Source organism: Notamacropus eugenii, chromosome 1 (assembly GCF_028372415.1).
Source record: "Notamacropus eugenii isolate mMacEug1 chromosome 1, mMacEug1.pri_v2, whole genome shotgun sequence".
Lineage (NCBI taxonomy): Eukaryota > Metazoa > Chordata > Mammalia > Diprotodontia > Macropodidae > Notamacropus > Notamacropus eugenii.
The window spans coordinates 287,695,664-287,701,783 of record NC_092872.1 but is presented as its reverse complement, the minus strand read 5'-3'; the positions used below and the strand labels follow the sequence as shown (position 1 = coordinate 287,701,783).

Below are 6,120 nucleotides of genomic sequence, written 5' to 3'. Positions count from 1 at the left end.
ATTAGGCATGGGTTATAAGTCATTAAGGAAGAAGCATTCTTACTCAGGTGAAAGTGGGTAGAAAGCCTGGTGTTTGGGTGTCAGTTATGGTGGCTGATCAGAGAAGTGTATTATGGTATTGATATGTCAGGGAATATATTGATAACCTGAAGAATATCCGAGTGAGGAAAATTGGGATGGGAAGGACCTTGAGATCAGGCCATATGAGGACCAGCTCTTTTAACCTAGAAAACAACAGACTTAAAGGGAATATGAAAATTATCTTTATTTGCTTGCTATATTTTCAGTACCTGGTACATAGTAAGCATTTTATGAAATGTCTGTTGACTGAAACTTTTGAAGGTCTGCAAGATGGAAGAGAGGTTAGATTTGTTTTCTTCAGCTCCAAGGAACAGAGCCAGGTGCAATGGGTGCAAAGTGGCAGAAGCAAATCTATTGAGGAAGTCAGGAAATCTTCTTAAGAGCTAAACTGAACCCAAAATGAAAGGGGCTGCCTTGAGAGGGAGTGGCTTGCCCCTCAGCAGATAGCTTCAAGAAAAGGCAGTCAATAAACCAGTCACTCAGTCAATTGTTGCAGGCAGTGCAAGGAGCTGAAGATGCAAAGAAAGGGAAAATCACTCCCTTCGCTCAATAGCAGAGAAGACAACACAGAAATAAATGGGTGCACCCAAAATATTTATAAGTTAGACACCCTTGTTGGGGATGTCATCAAGGGTCAAGATTCTTCTTGGTCAGGAGCTCATTGGACTGGGTACTTCAGAGCTTCTATGATTCAGAGAGTCTGTGATAAGAATGGGAACTTTGGAGGAAGGGAACTGAGTTATGTCTTTGGGGTGATTTCTTAAGTCAGGAAGCATGTCCAGTCTGAAGAACATCAGCTGGACCCTGAGTATCTACTACCAGTGCATTGGCTCTTCAATAGTTTTAGATAACATGGGATTGCTTTATTTTATTTTGTTGTCAATAGAATCATAGGATTTGATGAAACTCTTCAGGAGTCGGGAAGACCTGAGTTCAAATCCAGATGTATTACCCTGATCAAGACACTTAATTTCTACCTGCCTCGGTTTCCTCAACTGTAAAATGGGCATAATGGAGTCTATCTCATAGGATTGTTGTAAGAATCAAATGAGAAAATGTGTAAAAAGTACAACACAGTGCCTGTTGCTTAGTGAGCACTATATAAATGTTATTCCTTTCCCTTCCCTTGTGAAATTTTCTGTTTCATTAGGGATGATAGTGTGAAAGTGTGCTCAATGACCATCACACACACACACACACACACACACACACACACACACACACACTCCTTGAGCATGGCATGGCTCATAGGACAGCTGAAGAACTAGCTGTCCTCACAATATGGGTATGATCAATTGCTTTAGGACTAACATTGGAAATGACATCTAATGCTTTTAAATCAGATCTTTTTTAAGAACTGAAGTGTTCTATTCATTGGGAAATCATTTTCCTTTCCTTCCAATTGGTAAGGAGATCCTCCAGAAACCTTTTTAGGAGCAGTCAATGATTTTCTGGGTTGTCCACATCTCTCCCTAAAGTCTATCCACAAGAACTGATACTTCCATCCCTGATGCTGGGATTTGGGAGATCAACAGGGCCTGGCATGGATCCTCGGGTCTTCCAGCAATGGACCCAATCATAGCAGAGTTCTCAAGAGCCCTTCATAGCCTTGTTGTGGAAGCCAATGTACCCAAGATCACTGAGAGCCAAGCCCCCTTGTCTTACAAAGCCAGGTGGGCTGCAAACATATGTGTGAAAAATGGCAGCATCTCCCTTGCAGCTACTTCCCCACCTCCTCTCCTGTTCTCTGCCTCCCAGCCTCAGAGTCAGTGGAGGAGATGGCCTGGGATAAGCACAGACTGGGGGAAATAGGTCTTTGTTTTCCTATGTCTTGACACTTGGATTTCTTTGACTCCTTTTGGGATTATTTATGTATTCACTGACTTAAGAATAGTATGCAATTAAAATGAACATTAGATTTGCATTTTCAGATCTAACCTCAAATGACTAAATAGGTATTTAGGTCTTTGCATAATTAAAATCACATGCCTATACTTTCCTTAATCTGTCCTCAGGAAAGACGTATAACAATGTGTGCAACTTTACTAGGGTCTTCCAGCAATGGACCAATCATAGCACAGTTCTCAAGAGCCCTTCACAGCTTTGTTGTGGAAGTCAATGTACCTTACAGTTGTACAATGCATGTATATATAATACGTGTAGAACAGACTTACATCAAGCAACATGGTTTGCATGGACAGGTGAGATGGTGAATGTTTAGCAAAAAAGCTCTCTAGAATTTGAAAAAAAGTCTGCAGAACAAACTCTTAAGTTTAATCAGTATTTTTGAGCTTTTATCCCTCACTTTCTTTCTTGTGTGTGTATGGAGGGGGGAGGGGGAGGAGACAATGCAACTGAAAGAAAAGAGCAGTAAACTTCTCCAAAGTTTGGAAGAAACTTAAGGGAATGTCATCCCCTCCCCTCCAGTGCAAGATCAAGTGCAGGGAGATCCCTGGTGTGTGCTGCAGTCACACAAGGTTCACCCATTTCTAGATGCTTCCCAGCAAAAATCAATCTCTGCTGATCTGGGAGGAGGCCTTCTCTGTCCTACTTTTGGCCTTGACATTCTTCATGGTATCACTAGGCTCCACTTCAAAGGTGAAACTTTCGCCAGTCAAGGTCTTCACAAAGATCTGCATTGTCAAACAGTGGTAATGGTGACCTGTCCACCGAACAACAGAGTCAACTCTTGTCCTTGGTGGGTCACATCCATCACTTTCTTAAGTCTAGACAATCCACAAACAATAAATCAAGCCCCAGTTTTCAACAGAATAAATATTCATATTGACACAAGCTGGCTTGGGTGCACCTCTGACTATGACACAAAATTAAAATGACTTGCCCCTCCCAGTGCTGCCTGGGGCCCACCTCGTCTTTTTTGAGAGCTCATCACCCCCATCCCTAAAGTCTCTGCGTGGTGGTCTCTGCTAAGTCATTAAGTAACTGCGGAGGAGGCCACAACATGTCTCACATATTTCCCTATAAAGTTGCTGACATGAGCCTGGCTACCTGGGGACACAAGGCCCTAGACATTGCAGAGAATAAGATGCCTGGCCTGATGAAATTTCAAGAGATATACTCAGCCTCCAAGCCACTGAAGGGTGCCTGGATTGCTGGCTGCCTTCACATGACTGTGGAAACAGCTGTTCTTATTGAGACACTGGTGGCCCTGGGAGCTGAGGTACAGTGGTCCAGTTGTAATATTTTCTCCACCCAGGACCATGTAGCAGCTGCCACTGCCAAAACTGGCATTCTTGTGTACCCTTGGAAGGGGGAGACTGATGAGGAATACCTCTGGTGCATCAAGAAGACCCTCTATTTCAAGGATGGGCAGCCCCTCAACATGATCCTGGATGATGGTGGGGACCTCACCAACCTCATTCACACCAAATACCCTGAGCTCCTGAAGGGTATCAGAGGCATCTCAGAGGAAACCACCACAGGCATCTATAATCTATACAAGATGAAACTCAATGGAGTTCTGAAAGTGCCAGCTATCAGTGTGAATGATTCTGTTACCAAGAGCAAGTTTGACAACCTGTATGGCTGCTGTGAGTCCCTCATTGATGGCATCAAATGAGCCACGGATGTGCTGATTGAAGGCAAGGTGGCTGTGGTAGCAGGCTATGGTGATGTGGACAAGGGCTGTGCTCAGGCCCTTCGGGGCTTTGGTGCCCAAGTCATCATTACAGACCCCATCAATGCCCTGCAGGCCTTTATGGAGGGCTATGAGATGACTACCATGGATGAGGCCTGCAAAGAGAGAAACATCTTTGTCACCACCACAGGATGCGTGGACATCATCTTGGGCAGGCACTTTGAGCAGATGAAGAACAACGCCATAGTATGTAACATTGGCCACTTTGACGTGGAAATAGATGTAAAGTGGCTGAATCAAAATTCTGTGGAGAAGGTAAATGTGAAGCCTCAGGTGGACTGTTACAAGCTGAAGAATGAGTGGTGGATCATCCTGCTGGCAGAAGGCCACCTAGTCAACTTGGGCTGTGCTAGGGGCCATCCCAGCTTTGTGATGAGCAATTCCTTCAGCAACCAGGTGCTGGCCCAGATTGAGCTGTGGAGCAACCCAGACAAGTACCCTGTGAGAGTGCACTTCCTTCCCAAGAAGCTGAACGAAGCTGTGGCTGAGGCCCACCTTGGCAAGCTGAATGTGAAGCCAACCAAACTGACAGAAAAACAGTCCTAGTACCTGGGCCTCCCCAGAGAGGTCCCCTTCAAACCTGACCACTACCATTACTGAGTCCTGCCCAGCTCAAAGACTACAAATGACCAACCACATTTTCTTGCCTTTCCAACCCTTCCTGCACAGAGTAATAAAGAGTATCTAGGTTTGGTTGGGAAAAACAAAAAACAAAACTAAAATGACTCAAATAGCTTAACTTGACACTTAGAGACATGGCCCAATATGGTGAATAGAAAACTTGCTTCACAGGCAAGAAGACTTGGGTTTACACTGTACCTCTAGCATAATCTGACCCTGGGTTAAGTCCCTTAACCCATTAGTTTCCTCATCCCCCCCAATTCTTTAAGATTAGCAGTTTCAAAGGTGGTACCAATTTTCATTGGGAGAGGAAGAACCTCATTGGAAACCTCCTACACAAATAAAAACATAGGTCCTAGAAAAATAAAACAAAAACTGATACTGCTATGGCTCTGGGACTTTGTCCCTTTTCCTTCAAATGATGCCACCTAACACACATTCCTGCCTTCTCATAAGATGTTGACATAGAATCTTGGGGGCCATCGTTGCGTTCTCTTGTTATTCTGAGAATAAAAGTGAAATACATGGGTTGTCTACTGATTATTCCTCACTCTCACCATGTGACCAGGAAGGACACCTGGAGGGTACATGTCAGTTGCCTGTGTGATCAGGCAACTCAGCCACCCAGCACTACTGGGATTCTGATGTCCCTTGGGGAAGCCATATATGGGTTTCTTGGAATCCTTTATTTTTCTTGGTCTTCATTATCCTTTATAATGTGTTGTAGCTTCCTCTCACTAACCATAAGTCTTTCCATTATTCTCTTAGTTAACTTAATGGTAGTTTTTTCATAAACTGCATTATTCTATTTTTCATAGCCCAGATATCTGGCTAGGGAAAGTCTGTGTGAAAAAAAAATGAGATAAAACAATTCCTTAGCTCTGTGAGGGAAATATGGACTTATGACCCAGAGGTGGAAAGGCAAACTCTGCCTCTTGGTTTCCTGAAGAGGAATGCTTTTAGCACATGCTTCTTTGTATGTATTAGTGCATTTTTATTATTTTATTTTTAATTTGTGGAGTAAAACAAGCATCCCCATAATATAGTACAATAAAAAGATGATTGTATATGAAACTATAAATCTATTATGAACAATTTACTATTACTTTCAAATATACAACAAAATTGTCACATTTTTTTTCCTTCTTTCTCACCTTTCTCCCCTCTACCCTAGAGATGATGTGAAACAAGGATGCCCATTATAGCCAATATCGTACAATCTTGTATTGGAAATAGTAGCTGTAGCAATAAGAGAAGGAAAAGAAATTAAAGGAATTGGAATAGGGAATGAGGTGATAAGACTGTCTTTTAACAGAAAATATGATGATATCCTTGGAAAATCCCAAACACTCAACTAAAAAGTTAGTTGGAACAACTAATAATTTTAGTAAAGTAGCAGGATATAAAGTCAATCCACATAAATCATCAACATTTCTATATATCACAAACAAAACTCTACAAAAGAGATAGTAAAAAAATAAAACGTTTAAAATAGCTCCAGGTAGTATAAAATAACTGAGAGCATTTGCTGAAACAAACCTAGGAATTTTGTAAACAAATTTATAAAAAAAAAAAAACTTTTTATACAAACAATTAGAGAAATATTTATTGTTCAAGCAAAGGCAGGACCAATATAATAAAAATGACAATTTTACCCAAACTAATTTATATATTAAATGACATCCAATTAAATTATCAAAAAATTATTTTACTGAATTAGAAAAAAATAACAAAATTTATTTGGAAAAACAAAAAATTAA

General features: G+C 41.5%; 1 pseudogene; it reads left to right on the top strand.

Annotated features, from left to right (window-relative positions):
• Nucleotides 1–3,043: 3,043 nt before the first annotated feature.
• LOC140525255 (adenosylhomocysteinase pseudogene) lies at nucleotides 3,044–4,403 on the top strand (annotated as a pseudogene).
• The last annotated feature ends 1,717 nt before the right edge of the window (nucleotides 4,404–6,120 follow it).